Source organism: Aptenodytes forsteri, unplaced genomic scaffold (assembly GCF_000699145.1).
Source record: "Aptenodytes forsteri isolate BGI_AS27 unplaced genomic scaffold, ASM69914v1 Scaffold80, whole genome shotgun sequence".
Classification (NCBI taxonomy): Eukaryota; Metazoa; Chordata; class Aves; order Sphenisciformes; family Spheniscidae; genus Aptenodytes; species Aptenodytes forsteri.
The window spans coordinates 350,079-374,070 of NW_008795026.1; positions in this window are offsets into that span (position 1 = coordinate 350,079).

Sequence of the window (23,992 nt, forward strand, 5' to 3'; positions counted from 1 at the left end):
AAATAAAAAAAAAAAGAAGAGTAGAGATGAGGGGGGGGGGGGGGGGGGGGGGGGGAAGAGAGAGAAGCTTTGCATGTGAAAGGGAAAATAGGGGGAGGAGAGTAAAATCACCAGGGTGAAGTACAACATGTTCAGCAGACTCCGGTCCCTTGGCTGCCTGCCCGATGACTTTCCCGAGCGGAGCTCTCCTAGCAACCGGTCCCCAGCCATTTGAATTTTTATGTATCGCTATGTTGGTGGTGATGTCACGGTTTCCATAGCTACTATCAGCTGGAGGAACGATGACACTTACGCTGCTCAGTAACTGAGAAAAAATTGGCCTGGCTAAATATTTCAGGCAGCTCTTGGAGACGCGTGCTATTGAGCTCGCACTTCAGCACGACGCGGTGCACGCGGCCGTGCTTTTTGCTGATGGAGCCATTCTTCATGCGTGCCGAGCTGCTTTCGGCTGGCCACTGGAGACAGACGCATCGTCTGCGCCGCAGCAGCTGGTGCAATATTCATCCTCTCCTATGTGCCTCACTGTAGAAATTAAATATTGTTATTAATTAAACTCCCCATCCCACAGGCTGCCCAGCCCTGTCTGGTTAGAGCACACTTGTGAGAAGAGAACAGGCAATCTATTTGTCATGCGGTCACAACTTCTGGCATTGGGAATGAAGTGTTTCAATAAGAGAAGTCTTTGATCCTATTCATAACAGAGTATTTAAATAATTGCTAACAAGGCAGAGACTTCAGGCATTATCCCAGGGAGCATTTCGTTATTGCAAAAGGTTAAACCGAGCCTTTGGTGCACAAGCCAAAAATATAGGAGGGCTCAAGAAGTTTGATCAAGGGATTAAGTTTGAAGGCTTGGCTCTGCTAACATAAAACAGATCAGAGGCCAGGATATGGTCTGGACGCAATGTACCCTAAGAATGAGCATGGAACATGGCACAGAGCAAACAAACACAGCACTTGCAGTCTCAGAGCTGATAGTTCGGATTGCAGCAACTTCTAGGCCCAAGTCAGAGAGCCTTTGACAGTACTTTGAATTTTGCAAAAGCACAAAATGCTGAATACTCCCCCCAGAGACAATATTGTCCTCCGCCACATTACCAAACCATGCTTACCATACTGGGGGCTTCTCACACATTAAGAGCTCAGAGAATAAATCTTGTTGCTGCAGATGTTGATAGCAAAGCTTCGAAAGACAGTGGGCTGCCTTTTCACTCAGCCAAACCACATCTTTCCCACTAGGGTTATTCTTAGCACAGTTTATCACAAAATCCTCAAGAAATAATTGTGGGGAAAAAATCCTGAGAGTATATAATCCTGGAAATAGAATTTTGGCTGGTGTTGGACAATGTGTGGTTTTTGCATGAGATTTTGAAGGGATGAAGTGAGTTAGGGACCTTCTCTGTGGTTTGTGTTTGCAACTCTTTGGGATATGCCTGCAAGGGGAGTGAGTTGTTCAGCACATACTGTTCACTAGCCCCACTATGAAAATCCTTCCCCATGGTACCGTGTCCTCCCTGGTGCAGCATTGCCCCAGCTGTGAGCTCTGCATGTTGTGACCACCTCTGCAGGTCCATCTCATCGTTCTTCCTGCTGCTGAGACCAAAAGCAATTCTTGGAGATTAACATAGTCATAGGTTAAATTTAGGCACCTACATCTAAGTGTCTACATGTGATCTGGCACCTAAATTCCCCTTGTAGTGGAAGAAGAGCCAGTTAATATAGCTGAGAAGTTAGAGTGCTGTTCAGGTCCCCCAGGGTAGATGCCTTGCTTTGGTCAGCTGAGCCATGTCTGGACTCCTCTGACATGAGGTGAGTTTCAGCTTCCAGATGCAGGCATCCCATGCCATTTCATCCCATCCAGGTGGGATGTCATCAGGCACTTCAAATGGCACTAGAAACTTCTGCCCTAGTTCTCCACTTGCATGTAGACATCACGCAGATGGTATAACCTCTGAGCTGATTTCCACTCGTATCATCTGTAGTAGTTGTGGCCAGATTCAGCTGCTGATGTATAGGCAGGTAGTGTCCTTTCAGGTGCTCTGCATATCCTCTCTGGTCTCCAGCTGCTGCTCCAAAATGTCACAGGTCTCCTGTAAATCCTTGGTCCTATTCTCCCATCCTTTGTGGTTTTCCCTGTGATGTTCCCATACTCTAGAGCTTTCCAAATGGCACAACTTACTTATTTTAAGCAACTTCTTTCCACCATTTACTGCACAGTTTCCAAGATTACATTCTGCCCTGCAGGCTTATCAGTTCAAAGAGCCCACAATGTGCTGGAATATGTGCTGGATACCTCATATTCATTTCGGCAGTGGCCTACATCCAGCCAGTCTCCTTTCAGCTTCTCCAGACCTGACCCACACGTAAACTCTGCTGAAAGAGAAACTCATACAAATGTTTGCATTTTTTGCATACATTTATTATACAATGACACATCACAGTATACATACCCATAGGCCTGAGTATTCATTCACAGCTCAGGTTCTCTACACCAATAGGTACAACTGAACATGAAGGACTGGGTCTGCCCACCTAAATTTGAGTTTCTGTTACCTGACCTGTTGAGATAACCATCACCTTATGTTCCTGCTTGAGCCGACAGCCATCCCCAGAAGGCAGTGCAAATCTCAGCTGGGCTGAATCTCCTTCTGGAAGCTCTTCTGGAAATCCTGTAGTTATGCCTGCTGCATGATTAACCACTGATGTTTTCAAGCACGGGCACATTTGCCCTGGTTCACCTGGTGCCCTTCCCTCTCCAGACAGATTCCTGTGGCAGCCGTGCAGCTTTGGGGAGATCAACGTAGGAGAACCCAGGTTCAGTACAGACCAGAGGTGGGTCTTCCTGCAATGGGTAGTCCAGCTGCGGTACTCCTTGCCACAGGAAGGGGTAGATGCTAAAAATGTACGTGAGCATCCAGGTAGATCCAGGAGACACTAGACAAATTCATGGAAGAGAAATCCCATGAAGATTAGTAAATATAAAGAAGCCACATCCCTCTCAGAGAAGTGCCTGGGGCTTTAGTGAGCACTCAAGTACGTGTGTTAATCCTGTTTTAAACCCTTCCCTAGGCAAGCCACACATGGCCAGGGTGGGGAAGAGAATATGGGACTTCGTCTGACTCAGCATGGCTGTTCTTATGTTCTTACTATCAAAGAGTCATTATGTTATTTTTGCATGCCAGTGAGAATCCCCCACCTGCTGAGCCCTGGATGAAGGCTCTCAAGTTCTGCCTCACAAACAGTGAGATCTGTAAGGTGGTTCAGATGCATGGCATAGTATCTTCTTACCCCTGATAGACAGCCTCTGGGCTCTCCCTGACTATTACTTCTTCTTACAGCAGATTTTAAAGCAGAAATTGCCCTCTTGGCTTGCAGAGAAGACTTTTTTTGCAGAGACTAAAGCCCCCTACCTCTAGGTCATGCTTGTTCCCAGCAGACCAGCCACGCAGTAGTAGTCTCACCCGGTCCTTCCCCTTTGCAGGAGATCTCAGAGATGTTTCCAGAATAGAGGCCATGCCTTTGGTCCCTAATTCAACACTTGCCATCCAGGCTTTGCTGTGCTGCCTGAGCAGCCGCAGTGATGCTGCTCCATCTATGTAGCTGACCCAGCAGGATATCCCCAGGTGTCCTGTAGCCCTGTCTCCTACCCTCCAGCCAGCTGAGCTGGGCACCCAGCCTCCCTCTGCCATCCTGGAGACAGACACCTCCTGGGGACAACTCAGAGGAGAAGATGCAGGTTTCACCTACCGGTATCAAAGGTGCTGAAACAACCACGATCAACCAGATGACTCGTGTTAGGTGAGGACAAACGTAGCCTTGAGTCATTTCACCCTCGTAACACTGTCCTTCTCTGAGCAGTGAGCTGGGAAATCAAGACATGAATTCTCACAGTGCCGCTCTTGCTTGCTTTATTTGAGATCCCTCACAGGCCAAGCCAGCATTAGGTTGGTGATCTTCACATGATCAGACAACTGCACACTTGGCAAGGGCACTGTGATTTCATGACCTACAGAAATCACAAATCCACGTATTATTCCTCCAAATGCTGGGACAATGCTTACACTCACCCCTGAGCCTTTCACACAGGCACTGGTGTTTTATTTTCCGGGAGATAATTAGATTTGCTAGCGACCGTGTGTCTGCTTCCAAGTAATGTTGGATATGCTATTTTCAGGCATAAGTCAGAGTAACCTACAGCAGCAGCTCAGGATTTTTTTTTTTGGCAAGTGTTTTGCAACAGCGCTGTAAAGTTTTTAATGTGCCATCATTTCATTTCAGTTGTTAACACAGATGTCTGTTGAAAGATAATGTTGCACATTACAATCTTTCAGGCACCAGCACAAGACCACTTTCTCAGAGAGCCAAGTCCTTGGCAGAATTAGTCCCTGAAACAACACCCTCCGAAAATGTGTGGGAGCATTTCTCTCAGGCCTGATGCCTGCCTAGGAAAGACCGGGCTTGTTAAAAGTGTGGACGTACACATCTGTACATACACGGGTGATTTGCTCAAGGAATCTCTGTAATTGCACACTTCACACTAATATCTACACATGGGAATGACTCGCTGCATATTCACTTTGGCCATTTGCAGAGGTCCTTATGAGGAACATATGTAGAACTGTGATTGCTTTTGTGATCTAGGTACGTGACCAGCAAACGCAATCACCAGATAGTCCAAGGCCCATTCAGAAGGAATTAACTATTGATGAAGAATGTGAATGAAAAAAACCCTAAGTGAGCATATGTACCTTCATGCTTCAGTGCTCAGCCCAGCCTGGCTTCGGGAGGGGGAAGAAAGCCTTCCTCTAGTCTGGTTCCCCATAGAGAGCCATCAAATAGTCCCTGCACCCTCCTCTGAAGCCTACTATGGTGTTTTTCTCCTGCCACCAGCCGTCTCCTCTGTCCTCATGCATAAGAACAGCAACAAAGAGAGCTGTGGGCAGAAGAAATAGTTGGAGAAAACTCATCCTGGAGCTGATGAGTGCCCCAGAGAAACCACCAAAGTTAGCTAGAGCATTACTAGTGCCCCTGTTATGGTCTGTTTGCAGATGCCTAGCCCTCTGGCGATGGCACACCATGGCCAGCTAGGCCTCATGCCCAGCTCCCCACCACTGCTCATCCCTGTCTCCCCGTCTCTCCATCGCCCTTCACCATAGCTGTATTACACTTCCCAGTTCTTGGTCTCCTCCATCAGTGCACAGAGAGGAACCGTATCTCAGGCATCTTTTTCCCTCCAGGACAGCACTGCCCCTTCACTCAACCCAGAGTGAGGAGACACCTCTTGCAAAGTGGGACACTTCTTCCGGGCAATCCAGTGGCCTGGACCTCCTCATCCCTCTCCCACCGCCTGGCTCTCCCCGGGTCGCTCTGGCCGTCCCACCCTGCAGCTCAACCCAACTGCATGCTGTGAAACAGGATTCCCCCGAGGTGCCGTGGCATCCTGAGGCCTCCCAGGGGGTTTCATCTCAGACAGGCACAGAAGCGTGCCCGCGGAGCAGCACAGAGCTGGTACCAGCGGTGCTGTGATGAGTGTTTCAGAGCAATTCAGTCCTCTCCTGAATGAAACGCTGTTCGCTCACGGGCCCTGGCTCCCATTGTCACCCAGTGATGAATGGGGCATCAGAGCGCCGCAATACTCTATTTGTTTTAGAGGTCAGTGTCAGACTGAAGGGTATTCTTCATAAACCAAATCAGGGAGTTTGTGCTTACGTGACCAGATTGGCAAGAGCATGCGAAGCCCCCAGTAGCTTCCATTGTCCCGAATGGGAACAGAGCTCTTTTGAAGACCTTACCCATAAATTATCTGCCACTCCCTGCTCCCCCCTGCTCTCTGCCAGCTCCCCACTCGTGCTGTAATTCAAACACCAACTCAGAGGCGATGGGCTTGTGCCGTCATCGAAGGTTTTTTTCCTATCTGGAATGACAGTTTGGTTCCTGCGGGAACGGCACAGTACCTGACACCGACCCCCAGCCCTGGTGAGAGGATATCGTAAGCTGGGTGGTGAAATTCTTTGTTTCTCTTTTCTTCCCCTCCTGCCTCTAAGCATCATCTAGTCTGATCTGACAGCCCGCAGGGGGATGCACGGTGTAGGGGCAGGAAGCAGTCACTGGGAAGTCAGCATCAAACAGGACAGGAGATGATCATTTTGCCTTGCTTTAAAAATAAGGCTGTTTAGATGTTTCTTTTTTGTTTCTTTTGCTGGTGATTTTGAGGTTCCCACAAGAGCTACAGCCTGGGAGACGACACGTTGGGCTGGTATTTCCAGCCAGGACACATGGGACTGGCTGCCTGAGACTACAGCCATGCTCAGGCATCCTTAAATCCTCATCCCTTTTCTTCCACAGGCACAGGGAGCTAGACCTACATGTTGAGCATCTCCTGTCTAGACAAGAAGAACCCAGATGCTGAAGTGGTTGTCCTTTCTCTGAGCTTTGTCTGCATCTGGCTGCTGGGGGAGACATAAGCTGGGGACCTTAGAAAGCAGAGGGGAGGATGTTTCAGAAATAGGCCCAGCTTTCCTCTCCATTAGGCCTTAATGTAACAAACCAGCCACACAAAATGGAGGCAGACATTAATATTTTTGAGAACTGAGTTGTGGCACAGAGATTTCCAGTTGCCAGCCCTGCATTTCTTTGTTTCATTTTAGGATGCTGCAACACCAACTCCATTCCCAAATGCCCATGATGCCTGGGCAGGAATGCCTACAGATGGAGGAGACTCCAGTAGGCTTAAATCTGATTGCAGTACCTATTTCTTAGCATTGATCATACTGGTCACTTGTCATGACTCTGGTGTACAGACAGTCAAGAGCCCTCACAATCATCCAGGTTAGAGCAGCTGAATTCCTCTTGTCTCTTCTACATGTCCCATCCTTGGAGAGGAAGTGACCTTGGATGCCACCAGGACATCCATTGTTCCAGAGCAGGTCTCATTGCAGCTCCCCCATTTGATGCAGCATGCCAAAGTCGCTGGAGTTTTCTGCTCTGCTTGCACAGTAACATTTGCAGCAGTGTTTCGTATTAAGAAGTCAGGAATTCATGACCTTTTGCAGTGCAGAGATCTGGAGATTACTTACCAAAGTAAAGTAGTCTATAAACTCCACAACTGCTGCATGCACATCACTGATAGAGGAGAACAGCAAGACACCTCTCAGTGGAAACTGTCCAGCCTGATAAGATCTGCGGCTGAGAGTGTGTGTGTGTGTGTGTGTGTGTTGCACAACAGATACTCAGTGCGGGGACCATGAAAAGCATTTTTTCTTTTCTCACTGCATGGCTTTTGCTGCTTGCTTCATACGAGCCTTTCTGTCAAAACAACCTGGCCTGGTGGAAGTGTGATTAGATATTACACCCACTCCAGAGAAAATGTCTGCACAAGGGGAACAGGTTGTGGTGGGCAGGGGAGGGTGTATACTAATCCTTCAACTGCTGGTCACCTCTCTGAGGCCTCCAAGGCTAGCAGAAGGTGTGGAGCTATCAAATCCATTTCACAATCAAGTTCTTTCTCCTCTGCCTGGCTTTCAGACCTTGTCCAGAAGCAGTAAAATGTAAATGAAAGGGAGAAGGCAAGTAGGAACTGATCATGTTTTTTTCCAATATAAGAATTAGGGGGCATCAAATGGAAGAAGCAGGAGGTATATTCAAAACAAGCAGGAGAAAGTTCTTCACCCTGTGCAGAGTTGGGCTGCAGACCTCCTTGTCACAGCACACTGTGGATGCTAGATCTTTTTAGGGGTGCAAGAAGAGATTTGAGAAGTTCATGGGAGAGAAATTTATAAATTTCAAAGTATCACACATTGCCACTATGATCCTAGAAACCAATCCAGCTCAGAAAGCCTCTGGGCTGCATGTGGGGGTTACTGGGAAAACACTGCAGAGAACTGCCATTTGCGATTGCTCCGTTTTCACATTCTTTCTTAGAATTGCACCACCAGCCGCTGCCAGAGACACAGGACTAGATGGACCTGTAATTGCTCTTACGTTCTTTTCTCAACAAAAAGACACACTAAAGCTTGTATGCTGACAGTTTACTTTTGGGCTCTGAAAATACATCTCAAATACACATATAGAGATACTTTTTTACTGTCCAGGGAAGAGTGCAGCCCAGCCATAGACATCTACCGTTGGAGACATCTAAAGTTGTGTGAGATGAATCCTGCCATTCCTGTACACACTCAGTCCTGCACTCAATGAACTCCCCTGCAGAGTCCTATAATTTAAAGGTTCCGTTGGCTTATGCGCTTTGCTGAATGGGGCTCTTTTCTTTGCCCCAGAGGGCTCCATGCTTGTTCATAATGAATGGTAGGAGGGAGCTGAGCTGCCCCTAGCCTTCTGCAGCACCTGTGCGTGACCCTGCATTAGCTCTAGCTTGGTCAGCCTGACACTGGACCCAAGCAACATCATGGAAGCAGCAGGGTTGAGAGCATCCAGGAAGGAGGTAAAAGTTGGGGGCACAAATAACATCAAGGTGTGGGATTAAAAGAATCTTGAAAGCGTCATCTGTCAGTTCAAGAGTGAAGTCATAAAGCTGGAAGGCATGAGTAGCTGTTGCCGTAAAATGCTTAGACTCCAGGAGCTGTGTGGTTCAATCACCAGTGATAGCACCCAAATCCATGCAGTCAGCACAACCCATATTAAACTAGGGAAGTAGTTTATGATACATCACAGCAATTTATTTAAACTGGAGAATTCTTATCCCCCAGGAATACTTCCAGAAGATGGGACGTGTCCTTGGGTCCATGCTTTTGGTGAGTTTAGCAAGAATGCAAGAAAATATGAAAACCAAATCATTCCAGGTAGCATGTGCTGACAACTCTAAATAAACAGATGAAAAAGAGATAGAGTACCAGATAATTACAGAGACCAACGAAGAGCGCGTGGCTGACTACGACTCGCATGAACAATCCAGTTCAGTGCAGGGTCAGTATACGCTGTGCTGACAGATCAGGGATGTTTTTCTGAAAGGGACGTAGGTGATCACAACTTTCCCAAATGATGAGGAGGCAGTATGAATTCCCAGTGCAGTGTAATGCTCAGAAGGCAAACGTTAACTCTGGGCGTGTAAAAAGGGGAAAAGACCTAGACAGTGTGTACAACAGTGAGCATTGCCCTACCTGCACACTAGCAGGACCGATCTGGGAACCTTCTCTTTACAGAGGCTGTTTCTATATTGGCAAGAGCTCAGGGAAAAACTCCAGTGACAACAAGTCCAGAAAAGACTTAGAAATCTCAATCCCTTCAATTTACCCAAGACAGTAAAAAGTGACTTGAGTCTCGGCTGCCTCTTCTGTGTGGGGGCTGAGACTTCTGAAGGTAGAGAAAGGGCTAACAGCAGCCGGGTGTTACTTAGATGTGTCAAGTAACATTCGTCTAAGTGCAGAAAACTGCATCTCAGTTTAGTTACTCCAGGCCCTTATATCACCAATAGATACCCAGCCAACACAGCCAATGGACTGTAGGGTGAGATTCCTCTCATCCTAAAGCCAACAGCTGAAATAGGGCAGATGGATCCCACCACCAAGTGCCTTTTTCTCTCCTTTGAATCTGAAAGGACTCTCAGACGATCAGCTCAGCTGTGGACATCTAGACTGTAGGGGAGATTCCTCTCATCCTAAAGCCAACAGCTGAAATAGGGCAGATGGATCCCACCACCAAGTGCCTTTTTCTCTCCTTTGAATCTGAAAGGACTCTCAGACGATCAGCTCAGCTGTGGACATCTACAGCGTAAACACCTAAATTTAGGTAAGATGAATCCAAGCAATTCAGGCTAGAAATGATGCACACATCTTCTGATGGCAAAGGTAACGAACCGTTGCGACAATATATCTATATATACAGTGGATTCTCCATCACCCAGGGACTTTAAATGAAGACTGAGCATGTTCTAACAGAAAATGCTGTAGTTCAACCAGATGTTAAAAAACTGACACAAAGCGGCCCTGGACCAGAGGCTTCTGCTTTGTGTTGTGTGGGGCTCTGGTAATAACCATCTTTCCCAATCTTAAGAAGTTTTTGAATCAATGTCACGAAGGACTACTAAATATTTCATCAGTTCAAGATCTACAGATCATCATGTTTGGTATTCAAATACATCTTGCATGGAGCCACTTGAAAAATTACTATTTTCAGCCTATCACACACTCCTTTTTCCTTTTCTAAATAAGAAAGCAAGGCAAGCAAGCAAGATGACTACTCTGCATAACTATGGCTTGGACCTTTGCTATAGTCAAAATTATTTGTGTCGTCTTGTCAAAGGTGCAGCAAAGAGAGAAGCGGTGGTCTTGGAAAAGCCCCCATGAAAATAGCATTTGGTTTTGCCAACTTTTTCCTCTCGTGCTTTGTTTTCAAAAGTTGTCTCATTTGAAAGAGGGAAGCTGTTTGGCCACAAAACGCAACTGTCACCTATCGCAGCCTGAAGATTAGAGCTAAAAATGTCAGTGGGAAGAGGGGGAGGGGAAAGGAGAGTACAGCCCTTTCTCTCTTGAAAAATAGTCTATTTAAATTATCCTCCAAAACCGCAGGGGAAGGTGGTGGCCATGTAGACTGAAACCGTCTTCATCCCGCCGGCCAGCATTGTGCAGAAATGGTTCTTGCACAGACAAAGTACTTTTCTCATTTCTGGAGTGGTCCTGTTGTGACTATCAAATCCACACTGCACCTGGATGGGAATTATCTGATAAATCTATTTGGAAAGTGTCAATTATTTGCAACTCAGACTTTCAAGGAAGCATCTGAATAAACATGTCCTCTCTGCCAGCATGGCTTGTCCTACAGGTGGACCTTCAGGATCTCCTGTTGCAACTGCTCCACTTTGCTGGTGGCTCAGTGCCCACTGGAGACGGGACTGGGATCTGCCACATGCTGTGCAGGAAGGAGAAGAGAGGAGCTGATACACCCCTCAGCTCTGACAACAAAACTGTCCTTTCCTCTCAAGTTTATTTGTGTTTTTCCGAGGTCAAAAAACCAGCGTATTCGGATAAAGCAGACTCAGAGGACCCTTTACTGTAGCATCAACTCCTGGCTTACAAATAATACGATAACATGTAAAAAACGCACTTGGCTCACCACATTTTTTGTTGCAAACATAACAACATAATGGTAAGGAGTGACCACAGTAGGATCCAAAGCAGTAATACTGTGGTGAACAGTCCTGGATACAGTTATCTTTTGAGTCACCCTTCCTGTCAATATTTATAGAGAAATAAAAGGCTCTGGCTGGAAATGAAGAAGGTTATTTTACTGGAACGATGGACACATTTTGGCTGCTAAAATCATCCACAAAGCATTTAAAAAATGATCACATGCTGTGAATCTATCATTGGACACAGAGACTGAGAAACAAATCCTCAACAGCCTGAAACACTGGAAGATGGATGGAAAGGTTTTTTCCACATTGCTGGAAAAATCTCACTCAAGAGGAACAGCCGGTCCTGCACCTTTGCTCTCAGTTTCCTGGTCCATCACTGCTTGGTTTCCAAAGTATGCCTTTCCATGGGCCAGGGATGGAGGTTTTGGAGAAGGCTAATGGACCATGGCCTGAAAGCTGGCTAAAAACTTGAATATCTCTCTTTCCCTCGTGCCAAGGGGTTCAAGTAGCACTGAAAAAGGAAGAGCTAGCAATTAAGATACCTGGCTGTGACCTTGCATCTTTTCTGCACTGATTACATGCTTTGGTTGGCAGGTTCTTCTAAAGTGGTTTCTCAAAATCTTCTTTCAGGACAGTTTCACTTTGTCTGACTACATAGACAATTTGCATTCAGGAGCTGTACCCAGAAACAAGGATACAAGAAAATGAAAGATATATATTCTACCACATCATGTGAGAGACAGGAAAGAAGTGAACCAGAACACAAATAGCTCCTCCAAAGTTATTAAATGGAGGACATACCTCTCTTACCAACTAAGCAGGAGGGGAGGAAAATATAGGGTTCTTGCTATTTCTGGCTTCATCTGCGCTAGTAAATTAAGCAGTGTCAGGAAATGTTCCCTGCTGGTGGAACTCGATGAGCCGTACTTTTAGATCATTAGCACAGTCTCTGGCTGGTTTATGCTCATGCCAACAAGCACTGTCCCAAACAATTCCTGGAAAGACCCATTCCCAAGAGGCAGCTTGCAACTCCCTTTGCTTCGAATGCTGACCGAGTTTAGTAAAATGAAAATGGGATGTTCCATACTAGTAGACTTTACTAGGCACATTTGATTTAATAGTACAGACGAAACTGCTAAGATCTGTTGGTTTCTTGCCCAAATCCATCCTCTTGTGTCAGGAGCGACAGGGAAGAAAGCTCAAGATCCAGGTGATTCTGGAGTCTCTAGTACCAAGGGAATCCCCTCCAGAAGATGTGTGTGGGTTATGTCCTCAGCATCACCTTCGGGTCAGGAAGAATACAGCAGGACAGAGTATCTGCCCCCAAGCACTGATGGGGGACACTGGGGAGTAGTTCAACGTCCAGGTTAAGACAGTCACATTTCAGTGCCCACACGTATGTGTCCACCTGGAAGCAAGATTCACAATGCAGTCAATGCAGATCTAGTCAATAGTGTCAACAAAGCCTGGGAGCTGCTCAGCTCATCAAACATGGACACCTATGGGCTCAATGAAATTGCCCACATGTAGATGTCCAGGGGCACAGACACCCTGTTGGCTCCAGAGTTGCGTGGGGAAACTGCTCAGTGTTGGATCGCAAACAGAGCCAATGCCCTGGAAGGCTCTTAGTACTCATCTGCTTGGGAAGTTGCATCTCTAAAAGTGCAGGCATGAATTTAAACTCTTCCAGTTACCAGCTTGATTCCTTTTGTGCATAAATATCCTCATTAAAAAAAAAAAAAAAAAAAAAAAAAAAAAAAAAAAAAAAAAAAAAAAAAAAAAAAAAAAAAAAAAGGTAATTTGGTGGTTTGCTTATTCCTGAATAAATCTATACTGGTATAACCAGTATTACAAAAGGGAATGTTACTGGCAAAACAAGAGCATTTTAATAACACCAGCATATCAGGAAAACAAAAAAAACAACCCAAAAAAAACCTACGCCATGTTCATCAGCTCTGGAAGCAAGAGACAGCAGCTGCTCTCTGCTCTCATAACCAGAGAGGGAATGAATCACAGCAGTCAACCTGGATTCGCAGTTCTGTGTAACAGCGTCTAATTCGACTCTTCTTCTCTCCTCTCCCAGTGACTGGGTTAAAGCTCATCCAGTTCCTACACAATGAGAGTGTTTTAGCTTCATCCAGCAATTCTTTAAGCCACCCAAGAACTTCCCACTACTACAGTGGGCTTTAATATGGTTTTTAAATGCGGAACAAAGCTCTCTGCAGAGCAGCAGCAGCATGGAATCTGCAAGCAACCACTGTCTTATCCCTCCAGCTCATTTTTCAGCCATAGTATGTTTCTTGGCAAAATCGATTCAGCAAATGTCCAGATTTATAGAGTTCAGCCACATGGCAACCTTTTTCAGGGCCACATGAACAGCTATTATTTAAAGCCTTTTACTGTGTTCATAGAGAGGAACAAAATGCACTTTCCCATTAAAGATTTAAAGCCTTTTTGTGGCAAAGCACATGTCACCCTGAAGGACACCTTGGGTCTTGCATATCGATGCATCTTGTGCAACTTCCACTGCAGGATCAACGGACTGATGCTTGGGAACACTTCTGATCCTATCATTAGGTTGAAGGATAAGATCTTTCTCAGGGGATTATGAAGTGCCTCCCACATTGGCATCTAAAGGCATTTTATTCTGCACAGTGCAGAGCTGAGCAAAGACACCAGAAATATCTTGGGGACAAGAAACAATTCACCCATATTAATGCAGTGCTCCTCCCAAGGACTTAGAGCTCAGAAGCAAGGTAGATCAGGCAGAGGCAGATATTTTTGTGCACATATAGTTAGGAGGCATTAAAATGTTGTCGCTTCTTCAACAGTTTGTTACACCCTCTGCTGAAGGGCACTGCTCCCCACCCCTGAGGCCTGGACCACATCATGTGTGCCTCTTTAACAACATCTCCTGGGTTACCCTGGCTGGGTGACCTTCACCTGGGTCAGCCCAAGGCAAATGGGAAGAAATGCAGCTGGGCTTACTCTGCTCGGGAAGTGAGGACAGTGGCATGACCTCCTCTTTGCTTTGCTGGGACTATAACCAGAGCTTGAGCCTTGTGGGACAACTTACCTGAAAACTTGGCCTCGGGAAGACTTCCAGCTCACCTGGGCTTAACGAGACAGTCAGGGTAGGGTTTGGGGGAGGATCCAAGGCTATGCCTAGCAGAGACAGCATCCCCCTTAGGAGCAGGGCTGACTTAACCTGGGAAAGGGGAAGGGGCTGGAAAGGGATTTGGGCAAGAACAAGTCCTTCTCATGTTTGCCTTGTTTTGCTGCCTCAACTCTCTGTGCACAAACATCCCTGTGTCTCTCTTCATTTCAGGGGAAGTTGTTGGTAAAGGGAAAATCTCCCCTGCAGTTTGCTTCCTCCCAAGACATAGTTAGAAGTAACACACACACACACACTCCACTTTTTATGCTTTCCATCTCCCATTTCAAAACATACCCTATGACAACTTGATGGGGGGGGTTGGGGGGGTGTTGTTGTTGGGCTTTTTCCTTGGAGACAGCTCGATCTCCTGGGCTTTACTGCACAAAGTGCTAATGGCATGCTTTACATGAGGAGCTTATACCCAGCTCTGCATGGTAAGCACAGTGGGGCAGCAGGAGAAGGAACATAGCAGGCGCTGGGACAGCACCTTGACTGAGCATCCCTCTCCCCACCCCGCGCTGGGGTGGGAGGGTGGAGGGGAGCACTCTGCCCCACTATAAGCAGACTCCCTGCCATGAAAATAAGCCGCCACCAAGTGATGCCAGTAGGAGCGCTTTAGTGATTTAAATGATGTACACAGCAGAGAACAGCTTGATTAATTCATATGAATTGTAACTACTTAGGGCTCCATTCATCTGGAATGATCTGTAGTCCTATCTGCCACAGAAGTTACAAAAGGTCCCCGGCTTTGGTTGCAGGTGATGTATTAGTCACCCCCTCCCGAAGCCAGCCCATGCACAGGGAGCTGCTTTGTTGCTACAGGCGTCTACGTCGGAGTCACTGAGAGCAAAACAAGGACAAGGGATCTGCTCCTCAGCAGGCGGTGGGGCAGGATGGGGAGCCCCACCAGGCATCTCCCCAGGGAAGGGGGTGCAGGCTGGGGATGGCTAGCCCTGGGGTGGGAAGCAGCTGACTCCTTCCAGGGTGAAGGGTTTTTTGGAAACACTGCTGTCTTTATCTGAAAAATCAGCCGGTGGCACGTACATAATGTGTGAGGACATCTGGCTGAGGCTGAACTCCGGGGCCAGCCACTGCTTTGTCATGGTGGCTCATGGGGTCGTTGGGTTTGGTCTCGTTGCTTCTGCATGTGATTGAAGAGTTTGGCCACAGACTCCAAGTTAGACACATGGATGGGGTGGTTTGGTGGCAGCTGCTCTGGGTGAAGGAGCCAGGGTCACCCATAGACTCCCACCTCTATCCAGAAACTGCTTGGTCATTTGGTTAAGTGGAGGAGACAGGGCCTTCATCCTCCTTAAACCAACCCCTGTCTCTTAGCAGAAGCAAAAGAAGCAGTGGGCACGTCCTGAATGTGCCAGCATGTGCCTTGTGTCACCTGCGGCTGGCATGAGGAAGAAGTGACTCTCTTGCTGGCAGCATTGGTGGAAACAAAGCCAAGCCCTGGAGAAGGTTGGTGTCGCAGTGAAACGTGGAGGTGGGAGTCCTGCTCCCTGCCATGCTGTCCAGCATGGCTCAAGGCTCATGCAGACAGGACGACGTTGTCCCACATCAGGCCTGCTGCCAGATTTATACCACCCAGCACCCAGCAGCTGCCGGTCACAACCCATCCCCACAGAGAGCAATAGTGACAATCCAGGACGCTGGGTCGCAGTGCCACCGTGTGGGCTCTTCCGGCTCCCAGAGCATGGAGAGAGGGACATGGGGTGCTCTGAACTGGATCTGGGTCCCTCAAGCTGGTAACTGATGGACCAGGGAAATAAAAATATCAAATTGGAAGCAGACATTCCAGCTTCCCTGAGGTTGCAGCGCCCATTGACTGGGCAAGGGTCCTTGAGGCAGGACCTTCATCAAACTCTCCCCACAGACTGCCACCCTCTGCACTCAATGGGCTCAGCCTCTGAGGGTCAAGGGCCCTTCACCATCTTCCATCAGCCCTAGGTCAGCATGGAGCCATACTAAAAGGAAGCATGAACCCCCTTCATCCCCTTTGGTGCAAAGACAGGGGCTTGGCCCAAGCCAACTTCATTTGAATGAGGCTGGATGACTTTGCACTGGTGCAGATGAGGAGCGCTTACACAGCCTGTGAATGTCGCTGGGGTGAGAGACAACAGAGAGATGGTTTTAAAAGGCTGGCAGACCCTGAGCATTTAAACACTCCCTGGACATTTAAACCACCAATGTTGTACTTGATCTAGGACTTTGCCTAGCTCATAGCACCCAGACAGTCAGTTATGTCTCAGTCATGAGCAGATAGCCAGGAGCAGAAGACAACTTTTGAAGGTGCATGAAGCATAGCCAGGTCATGCTAATGGAGTCAAGTGCCTGAGTTAGCTCATCCAGAACCTAGCAGCAGGACAATGCTCCTCACAAGACCTCTGCCTTTGTGCCGTACTCTCCCCAGATCACACAGTACCATGCTGCTGCATCAGACCTCTGCCCATGCCCACGGTGGTCAGTTAAACGTAAGCTTGACTGCCTCCATGCTATGCTGCAGTTAGTCTGGAGGACACCCGCCTCTCAGTTTTAGATGTCTACGGGTCAGCTCCTACCACCGAGCCAGTCACTCTCAGCTCACATCGTAGTCAATGGAGAAAAAGCTCGCACTTGGGAGGACATGACTCAGCTGCTGTATTTCAGACATCTGTGTTAGGATGAATGAACCGTGCTCTGCCTGCGTCAGAGGATGCACTCCTCTGGAATCAGTGTAACTAGACATTAACAATGTCATCTAGCCCCTCCTAGCCCAGCTCTCCTGTCGCCACAGCAGCTGTGTAAAAAACATGCATGTTCTCAGGAAAAAAAACTCTTCCCTGGTTTTAATACCAGCCAAGTAAAACCATGTGGCAATGCTTTCAAGCTGTTGTGCTTGCTACCTAAGGAACACGCATGAGAGACTGGAAGCTGTTTTCCTCCCAAACCTTCCAACCCCATGCACACGTGTGGTCAAATCCTGCTGCACAGCTCAGTACCTCTGGATGTGCCCAAAATAATACCCTTCCAAGTTGACACCCATGTTCAAAGCCACCATGAGACCTGGGTCTGCAACAGCCATGGAGGTAATTGATCAGAACTGAGCAAAAGAGCTGAAGTTTTTTTAGGTCTTTTTTTGGTGACAAAGAATTGCTCTCCACTGACCGTTGCCTTTCTGATTGATGGCACTTCCCTTCTCCTTAGCCCCCAAATACACAGCTACTTCCCTCACTGTCAGGGCAGGCTGCAGATTGCCTTGGCCTGCAGGTTATCAAAGACCTGTGCTCCTTGTTTGGGGCCATCACAGTGTCAAAGTATCTGACCTGCTGCCTGTGACAGCTTTAGGAAGCCTTCAGCTCAGATGTGGTGGCCTTGGTGGAGGGAAATTAGAGAAGACGTCTGGTCCTGGGCAGGAGGGTCTGCTGCCAGATCTCTTGCCACCCTACACGTCCTTGCTGCAGCAGCTTTCTCCCGAGCCTGTCATCACCAGGTTTTTGCTGGAAGGAGTCTCTGGAGACTGGAGCAACGCTTGCCATCCCACAGTGCTGAGTCACCAGCAGGATTCCCAGCCAGGGCCATCCAGGGGGCATGAAGCTTTGCTTCCCCAGGGCTGCCAAACATGTGTCAGCTTCTTGGAGACTCTCAGGCCTGGAGCTTTCCTAGGAATTTCCTAGGTGGGTGACCCAGCTCCTCCAGACAATACTGACAGCAGAAGAGGCTCTGCAGCTCCGTCTGTGCAGCAGTGAACATCAGGGTGCTCCCTAACCAAATACCACTTGCCAACATTGCTACGGGCACCCAGATGGCATCAGTGCAACTATCGATGAGGAAGGAGACAGCACAGCAAAGGAAACTTTTACCTCCAACCCATCTTACCCCCACAAGAATTAAACAAAAGCCTTGTGCTCCATGGCCGGTACAGCTTGTGTCTGAGCTACACCTCTGAGAGATTCTACCTGGACATACTCCAAGGCACAGCTCCAGCCTTATGGTGTCTCTGGCCAGGTGGCACAAGGAAGATGCTTTGGCCCTTCAGTGTTGCAAAGACCTGCCTGGTGCTGATACTCTGATCTCATGGACAAGTTGGTCAGTCACCAGGGACCCTGTGGAGGAACAAGGAAGTTGTATTGGAGATATGTCAGCAATTACCTTGCTTTCTCATTGCAAAACAGGCCAGTGGGTAACCTGAATGAGCACTTCTTGGAGGTTTCAACCTAGATGGTCTGAGATGGAGCAGGAGGTAGAGGGCAGGAGGGGAGAAAAGAGGGTGTAAGGGATAAGGCCCACCTCAACTCCTCACAAAGCCACTTAGCTTGTATTATATACTAAGACATAGAGGATTGATGCTTATAGAAGTGTTCGTGCCATTAAAGTTGGAGTTCATGTTTGGACCTTGAGTGTTATTTCACTTTAATCCACACCGAGGGGATTTGCGGACCTTAGTCACTCTCCCCTTCCCACAGGTGGGACGTGACAGAGTGTAAATTGAGGACTTATGCTAATATTGACCGGGTTTGGAGTGTCCAGACCAGTGACCCTGACTCAGGGTTGAGGGGTTTCTCTCCTGGCTGGCTGTCCAGCATGCCTGGGGCTACCAGCACCAAATATAGCACTTGGAATAGTTCCCCTGTGCCCATTTTCTCATATTTTGGCATCCACCAGAAAATTCCCCACCAGGGAACATAGTAGTGTTTTTTAAAGTATGAATTGTATATTGTGGTTCCAACAGTCATGACTTAAGACCTCAACTCTTCCCCTGCGGGTCCTGTGGCGAGCTGCCCTCATGTCTGCCTTGCTGTCTACAAAGCTTTGTCGTATAAAGTGAGCTCTCATGAGCAAAGAGGTGGCCTTGATGCTCTTGTGGCCAAGCTAAATGCAGCAGCTGCCAAAGCCCTTGGCATGCACAGCTGGACTCACTGCAGGTGAGCCTGCTCTCCAGCAAGCCCAGCAGCCTCTTCTGGAAAACAAGCAACCAAAGCAAGGGATGTGGCAGAAGACCCAGCACAGAAGCAAACTGCACCAGTCCATCAGGAATGGGAGAGGACGGTCATTTGACAATGAGTTCTTACTGCATTGATGAGCTCCTCTAACAAGGCAGGCTCAACACACCAAATCACAGCAGAGGGAAAAAAGGAATAACAACCTACCGATTCAGCTCTCTTTTCCAGTAACTCTGCCCCTGTAGAGCATCGTGCACAGACAAGAGCACTGTGGCTTTTTTTCCCCCTGTCCTCTCTGCTCTGGTGTTACCTGTCCCCCCCCTACCTGCTCACAGCATGGGGCATCAGGCACCTCTCCCTTGCTGGAAGAGGGTCACAACCTGAACAAGTCCAACACTTTCCCCACACCTCCTAGCAACAGCTGTCACAATTTATCACTTAAGCCTGCCTATTTCTACAGTCCTTGCTAATTAGCCCTTAATAAGGCTAACCAGCAGTTCCCATCGTCACCCCAGGACTTCATCTCCCTGCTTGTCCTGCCCATTTCCCTACCTTGTGTCCACCTTGTCTGCTCAAGCGGGAGTTTTGCAAGGGCTACTGACAGCTGTACCCGTGTAGCACTCACCAGTATACGGTTCAGGTGCTTCTTCTGCAAAAATATGGGTGAATAATTATTTCCAAGCTACTGTCTTGTCATTGTGTTTACAGCAGGCAAATAAACTTAAGAGCGAAGTACAAATAGGCTTTAAAGTCTTTAAAAGCTTCTCCGGGCATCCACCGCTCTGGCTCCTGTGTGTCATCTCCTCCAGCTCAGGGCAGGACTGTAGGGAGGCTTTTCACCAGCCCAGGTGACATTTCCCTAAAGAACAGAGCAGTCGCACTAAATTAGGGCTGTACAAGAAAATACTGCTGCAACATCACCTTTCAAATCCCCCCTTCCTGGGGCCTCCTGGGAGAACCTTCCATGTTTCGTGGAGACTTGCAGGCCAGGACTGAGGAGACATCACACATGGTTGGTCCCACTGGCCCCGCTCCTACCCAGGACTCATGGCCTCCTTCCCTCCCTCTCAGCACTCTGATCAAGAGACAAGAATCCTGATACAGTATTTTATTAGTAGAAAGGAAATACACCTCCAGAAAACTTCCAAAAAGCTTAAGGATTTAAGATGCTAGAGAAACTGTAATTCATAGGCAACAAATGCTGGCAGATTGTGTGCCAGAAGTGCCATCTAACAAGAGAGTGATGGAGCGACTGCTCCCATTCCTCATCGCCAGCACGCAAGGGCTGTTGTGTAGTCTAATTGAAAATGTAAGTGTGGAGGAGTCTGGTCCTCTGCCCTTATTGTCTGAGGGTCTGTACAACCTTCTCAAGAGCAGGCTTATTAAATTTAACAGATATCAAGTGCTCCCAAAATCTATAAATGATGAGTCCTCAGGGGGGAAGGGGGAGAAGGTATCCTTTAAATGCATTACTCACTGGAGCTGTAAACTACGAAACACAAATTGTGGGTGGGTTCTTTAATCTCATTCAACTGTTTAGTAGAAGAAGGAGACATCACCAAAAGACTCATGCCCACAAACTTGCCTATTTTTCCCAACTGTATCAGATGGTGTGAGAAAAACATATATATATCACTTCTGTCTCCCAGCCTTGTGTGCTTTATCAGGAACAGCACAAACCAGCACTGAGTTTCCCTTATCTGCATCCCAGCATCCTTGTGTCGTACTCTGAGAGATGAATCCTCCATGAGATGGTCCTTTGCACTCCCTGTGGATGCTGCAAACCTGAGAGTCTCCCAGGAGCTCAGCAGCCCTCGTTAAAAGCTCAGGCTCACACAAAGTGCTAACTTTTGCAAAGGTTAGGAATGATGCCATGAATAGCAGTGGTCAGGGCTGAGCAGGTAGAAAATGCTGAGCTACCTACAGCCTGGCATCTAGACCAGCACATGATACATGCAACCCCAATGCAACCAGGGGGTTTACTTTCCTCTAGTGGTTGCATCATAAATGAGGTTGTTACAGGCTGCGAGCTTTGCTCTAGCTTTAGCTTCCTTCAAGGACAACTGAGGAGTGCTTTGGGTCACATGGTGGAAGAGTTAATTAGGCTGCTCAGTAGAGTTGGCTCAAAAGAATCCTTTTCCCTGCTTTATAGGGGAAAATGAGTATTTGTTCTACTTTAAATTTCCCATTATTTTTGGAAAAAAATACCCCCTCATTTAATCTACAGAAAAATGTTCGCAACTCTGCATTGTGGGAGTAGAAAATGTACACAGAAAATCGATAGAAAATAGTTAGGCTGTGCTGAATGTGTTATCACTTGGACTTTGATCCCCCTTCTCCACATCTCTGCCAGCGCAAGGGACCTGAGTACCTTCTGGTCAGCCTCAGGGGGGGCTCACACCTTGGGCAAAGGTGCTTTTCACTTTGCCTGACACAGGTGCAAGGGAGCTTATGCAGCTGGAACCAGGGGTGGGTGAACAAACAAGAAGAGCAGGAACACCTCGATTTGGAAGAAGTCAGCTGTCCCCAGCCTCTTACTGGGACACTTTTTGCTGGCACATGCAGTCCTGGCTTTTATTGACTGGGAATCAAGAGCTCAATGTGTCCTTGAGAGTCTCTCCTGTGTTACTATAACATTGCAGCTTACTGTTTGAAGCAGGAGATTGCTGCAAAGGTTAAATTCAAGGAGCGGGAAAAGGAAGAACAGGGGGAAATTGCCTTATTCAGAAATCTTTAAAAGAAGTAGATGTTAAAATACGAAGCGCTGTAAGGGAGCTGACAATGTCACCTTGGCGGAGCAGGCTGGGCACGGAGAGCTCTGCCTTTGGGAAGTCAGGTACCAGCTGCAGTGACTCTTCTTACTGTTCACAGCACCAGGAATCATGCGGGGCTGTTGCCTACAGCTCTGGTGCCACGATGCTGGGCACAGCATGGATGGAAAACAAATGTAAAGATCATTTTTTCTGCAAAGACCTCCCAGTCTAAATGCCCGGAGACACAACAGGGAAGAAATTCCTTGGCTGAGCTGTAATCCTGTGTATAGGATCTGGCCACGCAAATACACTCCATGCGGCAATCCTGTTTATGAAAATGATGGATGTCACATCCTCTTCTTTGCAACACACCAGAAACAAAGCTCAGGCAGTTTTCTGTGCTGGGAAATCTGTGCCTGCTGCCCTAGCAAGGGCTGTACCTGAGCAGATGGGTTCCTGCTCTCTCTCACTGTCACTTAGATGAGAAGGAGCAATGTTATAGCTGAAGTGCATTTGCAAGAGGACTCTGCAGCTTGTCCCCAAAGAACTCTGCCACGTCTTTGTGGCTTTTTCAGGGTGGGTCATCATTGTTTCTTAAAGAAGGGCGTTTCACGTCTCTAAGTTCACATATGTACTATATACTTGCTTGATGAGCGCTGACTTTAGCTTCCCAAGCCCACAAGTGCGTTGAACCCAGGGAGCTGGCAGAGAGTAGCAGAGGACTATGCAAAATCCTGCCATGGTGGGAAGCAGTCTCCATTTTACCAAAGCAAGCACAGAAAGGCTTCTCAGGCACCCAGACACTGCTGTGCACTTTCAGGGCCTGGGGACGCCGCTGTTAGCCCCAGCTCTGAGACCACAGCACCGACAGCTTCCACAGAAGGAGGAAAAACCTCTCGGGCTTTCACCCTCTTGCTTTCCATTCCTTTAAAATTCTATGGAAAGGGTTTCCAAAGAATTGTTCATTCTCATGTGTTATCACATATTGTGTCCGGCATGCAGCACTCCCTTTTTTTGGCCTGTGTTGGAACCGGTGGTTCTTTTTCTTGTGTTTCTTCCAAATTTGCATTCTAACATCCCTTCACTGAAGAGAGCTGAATCTGTTAGGCAAGGATATGTATATCCAGCAATCCCCTCTTTAATAAGCATCCTTATCCTGGTGCAGCTGCTTGGACCATCACCAGTAATATGTCCCTGTCTATTTGGATCACAAGGGAACGTGATCTTTCATGTTGTAGGAGATTTACATATGGCATTTTGACTGGAGCAATATAATGAACCCCCACCCAAAGTCTCAAAGCTTCCAGGAAGTTCAGATACAAATTTTACATTTGGGACCTATTTTTATTTGGCTTTGGTTTTAAACCCCTTTTTCTTCTCCCTTTGATGATTTTTCCTGATGTTGTGGACAAATGAAAAGCAATCAGAGGCAGTACCGTGCAGCCCGGGATTGCTCCCCAGCACCCTGGTCCAGCTGTGCACCCTGTCCACACCCCGGTCATGTGCTGGGAGGAGACAGGAGGTGGCATGTTCCCTTCCCCAGGCCACAATGGTAAGGTGCAATGTGTCCTCTTGTCTGGACAATCAGGAGACCACAACTGCCCTTACCCTGCACTCTAGACACCATCACTGTGGAGGAAACCACTGTTGTGGAGGACAGCACTCCACACAGGAAAGCAGAAGGGAAATTATGGCACTTGGAGGAGAAGAGCACCCTTTACCCTGGCAAGCAAGCACAGGTCTGAGCTCATTTCCAAAATATGCAAGCCACATTGCAAACCGTTACACCCAATCTGTGACAACAGCTTCATCTCCAGAGCTCTCCGGAGAGGAAGAGCCTCGGTGTGCTGATGGTGTGACAGTGTACTTCACAAGGGTCAGACCAAGATCAGGCCACGTGTGCTAAAGCCCATCCCACCTGCAGTTATCCCTGGCTCAGCATCACCTGGGGCTTTGAAAGAGCCTTCAGGCTCCGATGCAGGTGTGTGGACAACCAGCAGGAGACCTGGGCCTGCCTCAACCTGCTTCCTTGCCCAATTTGCAACTCCTGGCACAGGAACAGCCATCA